The sequence below is a fragment of the Rissa tridactyla genome, chromosome 8 (assembly GCF_028500815.1).
Source record: "Rissa tridactyla isolate bRisTri1 chromosome 8, bRisTri1.patW.cur.20221130, whole genome shotgun sequence".
NCBI lineage: Eukaryota > Metazoa > Chordata > Aves > Charadriiformes > Laridae > Rissa > Rissa tridactyla.
Genome location: NC_071473.1, coordinates 14,048,298 through 14,060,392, shown reverse-complemented (window position 1 = coordinate 14,060,392; position 12,095 = coordinate 14,048,298). Strand labels below are relative to the sequence as shown.

Sequence of the window (12,095 nt, the reverse complement as noted above, 5' to 3'; positions counted from 1 at the left end):
GTTTTAAAAGACTTCAAAGACTTTTACTCCGGGGTATACCAGCTTTCTGTGGAAGACAGGAGTGTGGCGAGAGGTCTAAGCAGAGGTAGTAATGATTCAGGTGACATCAGCTCTCCTCATTTCCTGACCTTGTGTGGCTGACAGTTTTAGTGAGGATGGAAACAATGCTGATTTCTGAAGACTGTCAAGTGCGAGCAGTTTTCTGCTGAGTTGTAGGAGGCTGGAGATCTATAAACCTTTTTAAGTGCTAGGAGGAACGAGAGGGCATTGTTTTCACTGCAGCTGGTCTTTGAGACAGAAAGAGAATAGTAACTATTGAGGGACGGACTTCTGGAACAAGGCTAAGCTTTATTTATTAACTAGTAAAATTTCTTAAAGGAAGAGTGAGCAAGCAAAAATTTTTTAGCTCTGCTGCTGTGGGCAAATAAATAAAAATGCAGAAATTGTTATAATAACACAGCATGAAATTATATTGCTAAGGCAACACAAGTTCTTCCATTTTGAAAAATCAACATAAATGTGAATAGCATTTCAAGACTATCCGAAACTAAAATACTTGCTACTGGAAAGCAACATCCCAAAAATTTGGGAGAAAGCAGCATACCAATGATTATTGGTTGCAATTTTTTAAAGGATTTGCCTGACTTTGGCTAAGATGTTTCTGTATTAAATCCTTGGTTCTATTCCCAGCCTAACCAGCTAGGTTTTTGAAAGAGTTCAGAATGTATTTACTGAAATAAAAAGTCAAATATGAAACTGGTGGGGTACCCAATTGGCCCTAGATGTTCTGAAATGTCCCCCTGAGAGTTTAATGTTGTGCAGCTCTTATTTATTACCAGTGTTTAAGGACAGTCTGTGAAACTAAACACACTGAGCTCCACTGAAGATCTGGTTGCTTTCTTTGTGCCCGAAAGGAAGATGAGGGTGTGAAAGTACTCCTGAACCATGAAGTTTTGTGGTCTTCCTCTATGCAGGATTCAGCCATTGACTTCTAGCACGTTTGCTACCTTTAGAAACATGAACTGGGAGAAAAGCATATAGTGCACTTCCTTGGTATTTTGTCCATAATACTTTCTGAGATACCATTTGACTACTTACCTTCATGAAAAAAAATGTGTGTGTGTTTATCTGGGGTTTTTTGAGCAAAGAAGAACAAAGGAGAACTTTTAGGGTAGCACATTACAAAACAACACATTTTGTTTCCAAAATACTCTTTGCTTCTGGGAGGGCTGTACAGAGATCCCCCCCTTTTCTGAATGCTTTGGATCCAAGATCAGACCTGACAACGGAAATAGTCATAATGAATCCTTGCCCTGCTACATGAAGGGAACATGAAAATGTGCAGAACCAGGTGGACGTCCCACTTTTTTTCTCAAGGGAAGGCTTTGCTACCAACTGTGGGATAATGGGGTGAAATCTTCTTGGCGGCTGGTCACCAGTGGTGTCCCTCAGGGCTCAGTTTTGGGGCCAGTTTTGTTTAATATCTTTATCAATGATCTGGATGAGGGGATTGAGTGCACCCTCAGCAAGTTTGCAGATGACACCATACTAGGTGGGAGTGTTGATCTGCTTGAGGGAAGGAAGGCTCTACAGAGGGACCTGGACAGGCTGGATCGATGGGCCAAGGCCAACTGTATGAGGTTTAATAAGGCCAAGTGCCAGGTCCTGCACTTGGGTCACAACAACCCCAAGCAACGCTACAGGCTTGGGGAAGAGTGGCTGGAAAGCTGCCCAGCAGAAAAGGCCCTGGGGGTGCTGGTGGACGGCCAGCTTCACATGAGCCAGCAGTGTGCCCGGGTGGCCAAGAAGGCCAACAGCATTCTGGCTTGTATCAGGAATAGCGTGGCCAGCAGGAGTAGGGAAGTGATGGTGCCTCTGTACTCGGCACTGGTGAGGCCTCACCTCGAGTACTGTGTTCAGTTCTGGGCCCCGCTGTACAAGAGGGACGTTGAAGTGCTGGAGCGTGTCCAGAGGAGAGCGACCAGGCTGGTGAGGGGTCTGGAGACCAGGTCATATGAGGAGAGGCTGAGGGAGCTGGGCATGTTTAGCTTGGAGAAGAGGAGGCTGAGGGGAGACCTCATTGCCCTCTACAACTACCTGAAAGGAGGTTGCAGAGAGGTGGATGTTGGCCTCTTCTCCCGGGTGAATAATGACAGGACCAGAGGAAATGGTCTGAAGATATTAGGAAGAATTACTTTACTGAAAGAGTGGTCAGGCCCTGGAACAGCCTGCCCAGGGAGGTGGTTGAGTCACCATCCCTAGAGGTGTTTAAGAAACATGTAGATGTGGCACTTCAGGGCACGCTCTAGTGGCAGAGATTGTAGGTTGTTTGGTTGGACACGATGATCTTAAGGGTCCTTTCCAACCATGAAGATTCTATGATACAATCAAATCCCTGCCCGCTTTGAAATGAAGGAGAAGAAGAGAAAGCCACTGGCTTTGGGCTGGTTCTCCTCCCATCTCTTCCTGCTCCTGCTATAGGCAGTGTTAGGACTCTACCCCCTGGGCTTAGAAAGCAGGAGGGGAAGTCTTAATTTGGTGTCACTTGCAGCTTGATGACAATGCTGTAAGCTGTCCTCTCCCAGATAAGAGTAATGTCACATTGGGCATGCAACTGCATAAGGTACATTAGCGCTTTCAGGGAACGAGTCCTTCATTAGACTACAACGTAAACTTAGTTTATGGTAATCCCATGGGACACCTCCTTTGATTTAACCTCATACAGTAACTTCCCAGAAATCCAGATCCCAGGACCCCTCTGAATAGTTAAAATCTCCCCAAAGACTTGACGTGACTAGGTAGCAAGGGCATTTTTAATACCATGTTGGTTTTTCCCCTGCATTTTTGCTGTACTGAACACATGTATGCTTTCAGATCCTGGCTGGACAAATCACCTAGTCTACAGCGTTCACAGCCACTTTGTTCCTTCCATCCTGTTGTGTTAAAAGTGATAAAAAATTTAAAAAACACCTGGTCTCTCAGTTGGTTTGATTTCTGTCCAGCTAATATTATTAATTGAACCTGAGGTCCAATTTTGAGCAATCCAGTGAAAGACATTGGCACTTTTATTCTCGCATTTGACCTGTCCAGCTAGAGAAATAAGTTCCAAATACTGTCAGTGAAGTTAATATGAACAGCATACAGAATTTCAACCTACCAAAGGGATTTGTTTTTAAGCTTCTCTGAACTCCAGTGTCTGGATGAAAGCTCTGGTGTTTAGAATTAATGATGTCTTGGGTTAGCTCACACAGCTTGCAGTGCTCTAGGTACTGCGGTTTGATGACTGTCACTGTTGGTTGGGTCAAGAATAGCTGCCACAGACATAATCAGTGCGTTTCCTCATTTTATCAGACTGGTGCAAGAGGTAGTCATTTTTTCCAGGGGACGGAATTAATGGGTGAATGTGCTGTGGGGCTGGCACATGCTGCCTCCAGTTTAATAGCTGAATTAGAATCTTTTTAAACCCTTGGCACCAAGAAATGTGATTTCCCGATGCTTAGGGCTAATGCTGTGGTAAGTGCTGGGAAATCTTGAGTGATAGTACTAAGAGTTAACAGAGACAAAAAAAAAAAAAAGCACAATAAATCTTACCTGAAGTGTTTGGCTATGTATGAATTACACATGTGCATATATGTATTGGTCTGAAAGGTATGAGCACATGCAGAGAGATTAATTATAGTTTAACCTGCATTTAAAAGGATCATCAAATCTAATATTTTTTCGCTCGATATTTCAGCATTGCTTCTGGTGGCCAAGCTTGGGGGGAAAAAAAGATTTATAGCCACTATGTGAGAAACTGTATCAAATAAATAATGGGGCCAAATTAAACACATTGATTAACTATCATTCACTATCCTGTAATCTCTTAACGACTAAGGTCTAATTTAAGACAGACTAGAGTCAGGATTAAATTCTGAATCACTGTTATTATTACATGTATTCATTAGGTTCTGGAGGAATTCAGGAGAGATTAAAAAGGCACCTTTGAATTAAGACCAGCTATTAATGGTGAAAGTTGATGGACTTAATTTAGCCATATTAATGGCATTTTTCTTATTCAGATAGCCTAACAAATGGAAGCATTAAACTTTACAGATTGTTTGTGTATTCCTGGTTTTCATCAGTCTAGTTTATTGTCAGAAAATCTGTAGAGCACCTGGAAATATAATAATGGCCAGTGTGATGCATTTACTAATTGGAATAGCAGAAAGCTAATTAGAGAGCTTTTCGGGGCAGTTGAAAGGGATAAGATTCAGTCAGTTCGGCAGCCAGTCCAACAAAATAAAATGGAGGGAGAATGCAAGGGGAGAGAAGCACTGTTCGTTTTAATTGACCTGTGCATGAAGCTATTTATATTTAACACTGCAAGTTTCAGACTGGCAAAAATGTGCCCAAACCCAGGCAAGTTAAAGACCTCATCGAAGAGATGAATGAGAACCTTTCTGTTAGCTTACTTGTGCATTTGGGTCAGAACGGAGGTAGGCACTGCCACAATCTTAATGTTATTTTGCAATTTCTTGTGTTCTTCTGACAGTGATATGTACGTAGCCCTGTGAGTCAGGTGCATTAGAAGTCTACGTTTTCCAGCTCATGCTGGAAAGTCCAGGTCATGCTCGAGAAATCACTTCAGTGGCTGTACAATTTTCTCTGGCCTCCAGAATGCCTGGAATTAAGTTATTAACCTGATGTGTGTTTTGGAGTTGCAATGAAACAAAAATATTGTATCTTTTTCTGGTGTGAGGAAAAACTCTAAGAGTTGACTTTTAAGGTCATCTATGTCCGTATCTTGCTTGATAATCTTTTCTTATGCTTTACTTTCCTAGGTATCTGATGTTTTATGCCTACATGAGCATCATCTGTCTTTAATACACAGGTAGCCTTGCAAAAGTGAATATAAAATGATGCTGCCCTCTTGAATAGTTGATTCCATACTTGCTAATAAAGCACTTGCTATCTTCTGTCCCTCTTCTTCTGCCATTTTTCAGCCAGTTTTCTGATATTTTGCTTTCAGTAAAGAGGCCATTATTCCTGCAATCTATCATTATAAGGAGTGCTGCCTACTTCAGAGAACCTCTTGCAGCCTAACTGGAATCACTCGATGATTTGGATCATTAATATATTGCAAAATGACAATAAGAACTGAAGTGAGGGGGCAGGCAGACACAAAGTGCTGATGAAGATGTATCTGCTCTGCTGTCAAAATTCCATTTGCAAATATAGGAGACACCATTGTCTTTCTTTTAGCTAGAAGGTGAAACTTTAACACGTCTAAAGAGTATTGATTGTTAACCCTGTTGATCTCAGTTTGGGAGTAGACTCAGAACCCTTAAGTCTTCTGCTTTTCCTCTAGGTTTTTGCTTCTGGACTTTAGTGTGAGATCTTTTAAATCATTCTGCTACTGATATATTTCCCTTTCTTGAAGCTTTGTTTATTGTTATGATGATACTGAAAAGGACTTCTTTTTCTAGGTGTTTTCTGCTTTGGCACATGATATTCTAAGTTCTGCTGCTTCTCCTTTTCCTACCAAGAAAAAAAAAAAAAGTCTTGCTCTTAAGTAGATTTCATAATATCAATGATTTTTTTTTTAAGAGGATGCAAGCCTAGGAACAGCAGTAGTTCATCTCATCTGCAGCAGCGGCACTAATCTTGTACACATTGGCATGCACACAGGGCAATAAAAAGTGACATGATGTAACATTTCAGTGAAGAATTGTAGGCACTGGAGCCAAATGCTGTCATTTCAGACTTTCTGTGAGGAGTGATTTATTCTCAATTTGCCAGTGTGGGCTTCTTTGAGAGAGAGAGAGGGAGATTGTGTGAGTGTTGGGAATTATGCCTACGCTTTTTAAGTGTTACTAGTGATTTTAGGTATCTCTGCCTTCAGGTGCCCAACCTGGCATTCCAGGGAGGCTTGATTCTTGGCACATGTATTCAGCTTGTTTAGAGAAACTCTGCCTCAAGGAGAACACCCCAAATCATTGGGTTTGACTATCTGTTACCTTCTGTTCTGAAGACACCAAAGATGATGTCTGTAAGGGACAGTGCTTCAGATACCATGCTCTGATCTAGCAAAAGAACTTCCACAAGTTAACCTTTTCTCCATCTATACGGATTTTTAATAGGCAGAAATCTTATTTTGCTCCTGGAATGGGAGCTAGGACAGAGGCTGATGGTACAAATCTCTTCACTTTTCACATGATTAGTCTTCTGAAGGCACAGATCAATTGCCCAGAGCTGTTTCTTCCTTTTTAGAGGCAAATATATAATCTTATTAATGATAATGCTTTTTTGCCAACAGCATGATATTCTGTATTGTTCAGTTTAATGATCAGCATGAAACCTATTAACTGCATGAGATATGGTGTCGGAAATCTGGGGTAAAATCTTTGGCACTTGGAAATATTAACTAACTTGTTTGCAGTACTGCAATCTCCTACAGTTAGCATTCTGCCAATTACAAAGATACAAGCTCTAAAAGATAAGCTTTCTGCTTTGTGCTATGCCTGTGCTTTACCGTGTAGTCAAAAGTCCAAAGTAAGCCTTCTTGGAAGCTGCAAAAGCTTGGAAAAGTTTAATCTAATTTACTTTCTTGTGACTGTGAACACTTGGGTACCTCCTGGTTCTGAGTGAGTCTAGCAATGACTAAATGAACAGAGCGTCTCTTCTCAAGCAGTGTGGATTTGGGGGGAAATAAATCAATTACTCAGCCAAGGATTTCACCTCAATTGTGGTTTGATGCTTTTATGCTATATTTTGTGTTCCTCTGTTGCCATTTCACTTTTGGCTAGCAAGAATGTGGAATTAAGCTGCTTTTATCAGTGACTGTCAATGTTTCTGCTTATAGTCAGTTTTTCTTTCCTTGCATGTGCCTGTCTCCATTGCTCAATTTTGCTGATGAAAGTTTTGAAACTTCCCCTTCATTGAGAGGTCAGCGAAGCTTGCAATTTGTCACTTCAAGACATCAGTTCCTATAGCAAATCTCTCATTAAATTTTCCTTGTGCATATCAGAGGTTGAGGTCGTATGGCCCCAGGTTGTCTTGTCTCTGAGGGGAAGCTGGCGTTGAAGTATTTGATTGCTCCACCACAGCTGTGAATTTGAAGAAGTCAATCTTTTCTGGTTTTCACTCCCTCTAGGGCATATTTCCTCCTCTACACAATTTAGCAGTGATTGGCTGTTTTAATAGCTTTTGAATAAGTTTGTTCTTAAACACGTTTCCTCCATTTCTCCTCCATGCGCAGTATGGAGTTTGCACTCTGAATAACTTACTGGTTTGCCTTGATGCTTTCCATGCCCTCTGCTCCCTCTAATCATCTTTTTAGGTATAGCAATAAGTAATTAGGGAATGTCACTTACACTTTCCACTTCTGGTGCCATGAAAGGAATTGATGCTTATCGTGGTGCCTAGAAGTCCCCTCATGACTTCCCTGTTAAAACTGTTCTGCTATCTACTGGGACCTGAATCTCTCTGTAATTACTTTCACAAGATTGTTCGAGCAGGAAGACTATCTGTAATCACTCGATGACAAAGTTCCTTCTCATGTTTCCTCTAGACTTCCACTTGCTGGAGCCTGTTGCTTTAGTTTTCTTTGCTTTTCAGAAACTAGGGGGTGAAGATGAAGACCTTCCACACCCATTTAGCTATTTCTCCATTTACTGGTTTTCTATGCAAACTTCAGAACAGCATCTTTCAATGGAAGGCTATGGCTAGCATGATTTTTCATGTACTTTTAATTTCTTTGGCCGAAGTAGAGGAGATTTTAGCAAGTGAAACCACCCCACTCTTTTCTGTCTGTTGCATAGCATTTGGATTCACCTTTTCTCCTTGAAGATACCTGACCTTATTGTTTAATGGAAGGCACATCTATGAATTAGATTTGCTAAATATCATTCACACAAGCAGCGGTATATTCTCAAAATATTAATTCATAATACTTTATATCTATTTTAACAGAAAATGAGAAATACAGTTCTGACTTGTATGACAATACTGTGCTTATCTTCTTTTTTTAGGCTGGCATTGCTCAGAGCCTCCGTGCCCACCCTGGGAGCGGCTGGGTACAGCACTGAGATTTGGGAGCTCCCAGTGCAGTGGAATTTGCAATCAGAGACACTTCCATTCCCTACGGAAAAACAGGCTGTAGTGAATCAGAATAGGATTACGGCTCAGCTACAAGTCACTCATGCAAATCCACAAAGAAATTGGGGCTTCTAACTCTCATTGCTTAACAATGGATTTGGGCACTTAAATCTTTCTAAGCGGGCAAGTGGGAGGGGAGTTGTTACAAAATAATTAGCAAATACCTCGGTCTGGAGGAAAAACAGGACAAAGTCCTGTTTTTCCTGTGCTTTGCAGTGTACCCCGACTTGCAGCAATTTCCTTCCCTTTAAGCACATAGCCAGTGTTACAGGTTAATGGTACTTACTAAGCAACATAATGTCATTTGTTGTCTTTGCAAAATATGTCCTGCAGCTTCTCATATGGGGTCTCTATGTGCTTCCCTGCACATCTCTTAATGTAAGCAGTGCCTTAGAAACCTAGCTAAGAGTGCAAGTCAGCTGAAGAGAAGAAAATTTGGAGGGAGAGGCAGCCCTTAAGGGAGAGCAGCATAACCTCGTCATTTGCTTGGGGCCTTGAGCTCTAAGGACACAACAAATAGGTGCAAATGCCTCTGTGGCCAGAGAAGCAGACAAGGGGGCCAGGGCTGTTAGGAGAGAGAGGCACTGCTCTGCTGGTGCTGGAGAGAGAAAATTCAGATTGACAATCAGAAAGGCGTTTCGGTGAGAGTGCAGTGACGGGTGAATGCAGGCATCAGACCAAAGCAGCAGACACTTCAGTTAGAGAGGCGTGATCCACCTCATCACCACCACTGTAGCTTGGAACAGGAAGAGGGCATATCAAAGCCCACAGCTGGAGCTGTTTGTGCCTTGCCGTGTTGTTGCGACCAACTGCTGTGTTGTTCTCACAGCAAATGTCCGGGTAATTGAAGTCACCCTTGAGACCGGGTTCTGTTGGCCTGAGACTTCCTTGAGCAGCCAAAGTAAGGTTACGTCAGCCTCATCATCCTGATTAGGAGGTTGGTAACAGATACCAAATGTGAGATCCCCCTCAGTGACAACCCCTCTAATCTAGATCCAAAGGCATTCAATAGACCTTTTGTGGTCTCAGCTCACCTACATACACTCAAATTTTTCTTTTACATAAAGTGCAACTCCACCTCTTCTTCCCTTCCTATCTTTCTGAAAAAGTTTGTAGCTGTTTGTGGTCTTCCAGTCATTCAAGTTTTCCCACTGTTTCTGTGATTCCTGTGAGAACTGAACTCTCAAACCGGGCATGGAGCTCCAGTTCTTCCTGTTTGTACGTTGGTATAGATGCACTTGAGGTGGCTGGACTTAGGGTTCTTGCCTTTGGAGGGGGTACAAAAAAAATCATGAACAAGAATCAATGGCCTGCTGAGGCACTGGAAGCTGATTTTCCTTATCTTTTGTAATTGCAATGTAGAGAATCAATTCCTATCCATAATTTTTTGATTACCTGTTCACAGTAGAGTATGGGAGATACTTTAAGGGTCCTGTGTGATGATCCACAGCTGTTACAAATGCATAGATTCTCTTCCTGGTGTTGTTGGCAGGCCTTTGTAGGTGAGGTGTCAAAAAGAGGGCAACTCTCTTTGGTCTAATAGAGGGGAACTGAACTACTACTGCCTTCTGTTCCCTTTGAAAATTCATGCAGTGCAAGTGTGCCTGTGAAGTGAATTTGACTGAACAGGTTGCATAGTCTTTCTATCCTCGTATTAAAAAAAGAATAATAATTAATAGTATTTTTTTAAAAAGCAAGTAACATGGCATTTGTCGCTAAGCAGGGAGGAAAACTATTTGTGTTTCTAATAGGAGCCACTGGGAAGAGAGAGATTTGGGGGAAAAAATCAGCCAGAGGGAATAGGTTGATGAAAGCTGTAAGTTCTAAGTGGGTTTTATCTCTTTGCTACTTTGTAGTTCCTGTGGGTAAGCAAGTAAACCTGACAGTTCAAACTACATTTTCCTCAATATCTCAAAATTCATTCAACTTCCCGTGTTACTAATTATTTTTTCACCTGAGAATCAGCTACTTTGTTTCAGGCTACAGAAAGGAAAAAAGATGCAGCTTTATTACCAGGGTCAAGAAAAAAAAAAAGATAATTCTCTGCATCCTTGATAGCATGCAGACTTGTAAATAAGAATACCAGTTCCTTTGTTTTTTGGTGATTACAGTAGGCTCTTAGCACCTACAGGTGGAGAAAGGAGGTGAATCGTTTTCTTTCCCCTCTTGAATGAATAAGCTCTGTTATTTAAAAACTTCTTGACTTCTCTAATGCTAAATATATAATACATTCAGGAGATTTTAGTTAGCATAGAGTCAGTAGGCTGGTGTTGACAATTGTGGAAACAATGAACATTAATTTCTCTTATTTTTTAGAAAGCATCATAAGGCATTAATTAAGTTTTTAATTAGGCATCCTATTATAATTTGCTTTAGAGAGGTTAAAGGCCTGGCAAACATACTCTGTCAAATCAATGGGTGTCTTTACATTGATTTCCATGGGATTTGGACAAGTCACAAAGGAGTCGATTAAATTTTTGACGGGGTGACAAAGAATTAGATTCTAGATATCTGACCTACCCCTGTCTTTTCTTTTCCCTTGAGTCTCTGACGATCAGAGAATGCGCTCAGAGAAAAGAAAGGTTGGAGTTAAAAATATGATGTCCAGAACAATAGCTTAATCGTTCAGTTGATCTGTGCAAATTCTGTTGTCATTAAGTGAATAAGAAATTTAAATGGATAATTCATAAAATAGATGCAAACTTAAGTAGCCACTAGTAAATGTTTTGGATTTGTAGTTTAATAGCAAAGGTGATGGACCAGAATTGAGGTGTTCTAAGGACAGGCCTTCCTAAAGATAAAAGTAACAAGCAACTTGCAAACGGTAACTTGAGAAATTGTTTATAGATATAATTTATAACCAACCTTCAGAAATGCAACCTTGCAATAATGAAATGGGATTATACATAGAGCAGAAGCTATATAGTAAGGTCAAAGCTGAAATATGGAAATAATACATTCTGTGGTTTTACAACGTCCTAGAACACCTTAAAATATAAATTCACACTACCTCTAACCAGCCTCCTGTGGAGCTGCCACTTTCACTGCCTTTTTACTAGAAGACTATTCTAGTCCTGTGAAGAAATGGATGCTGTAAGAGCTAGGCATTGGGGTGCTTGGTATCACTCGTGGGCGTTATGCCTCAGGTTTTTCCAGATGCCTAGAAAACATCCATGCTCTACAGATGTTAGTGAAGACTTGTGACATGTGAAGACTGGGCTAGGGCCAATGTTCTGAGGGCTGTTTTTTGTAGCTTGTGTCCCTATTATCAATGAGAAGATGTGATGGTCAATTTGAGGTGTATTTTAGTAATAGGTTTAATGTCCTTCTCTGCTTCATTAGACCAGTTAAGCAGTTTTGGAAAACAGTTAACGACATTAGGAAATGTAAAAAATTTTTTTCTTTTGTTCTTTCAGAGGGCAGAATGCCATTTTAAAGTCAATTGTGCTGAAGGCCTAACAACTTGGTCCACAATATGAAGCTTCTGAGATGTGGAATGCAGAAGTGACAGCGGAAGATCATCTCTGATCCATCACTGAATTGTTTGATACACCAAGTATTCAACTTCAATCAAAAAAAGCAAGTGAGCCTCATAAAATGTTCCTTGGTAGGTAAGATAATTAATTTATCTATTTTTTTTTTATTGTCTAAGAGTAAGAGAAACTGAAAAATTCAGTCATGTAAGAGTTGAACAGAGATCAGGTTCTGTCATTTCATATGCACGTAAAGGTAGATGGCGTTTTTGCTAGTTTGAATATCTGTGATTGAACTACTATTTCTTATTACAATAAATGATTGTAATGTGATCAAGAATATCAGACAGTTGACAACTTTGTCTTATCCCTTGTCCACTTTTGTGTCAAGAATTTCACTGTATTCTTGTGGCCAGTTAGTGTCAGGGGATGATCTGGTCACAGACATTTCTGTGATCAGGCCATGTTTAAATGAAATTGAGA

The 12,095-nt window shown here is 40.7% G+C and overlaps 1 long non-coding RNA gene across 1 annotated transcript in view; it reads left to right on the top strand.

Annotated features, from left to right (window-relative positions):
* LOC128914222 (uncharacterized) overlaps positions 1-11,740 on the top strand; it is a 184,137-nt gene extending 172,397 nt beyond the window's left edge. Inside the window, exon 3 of the long non-coding RNA XR_008468219.1 lies at positions 11,556-11,740. This is a non-coding gene — a long non-coding RNA (uncharacterized LOC128914222). The remainder of the gene's footprint in view (positions 1-11,555) is intronic.
* Positions 11,741-12,095: the final 355 nt, after the last annotated feature.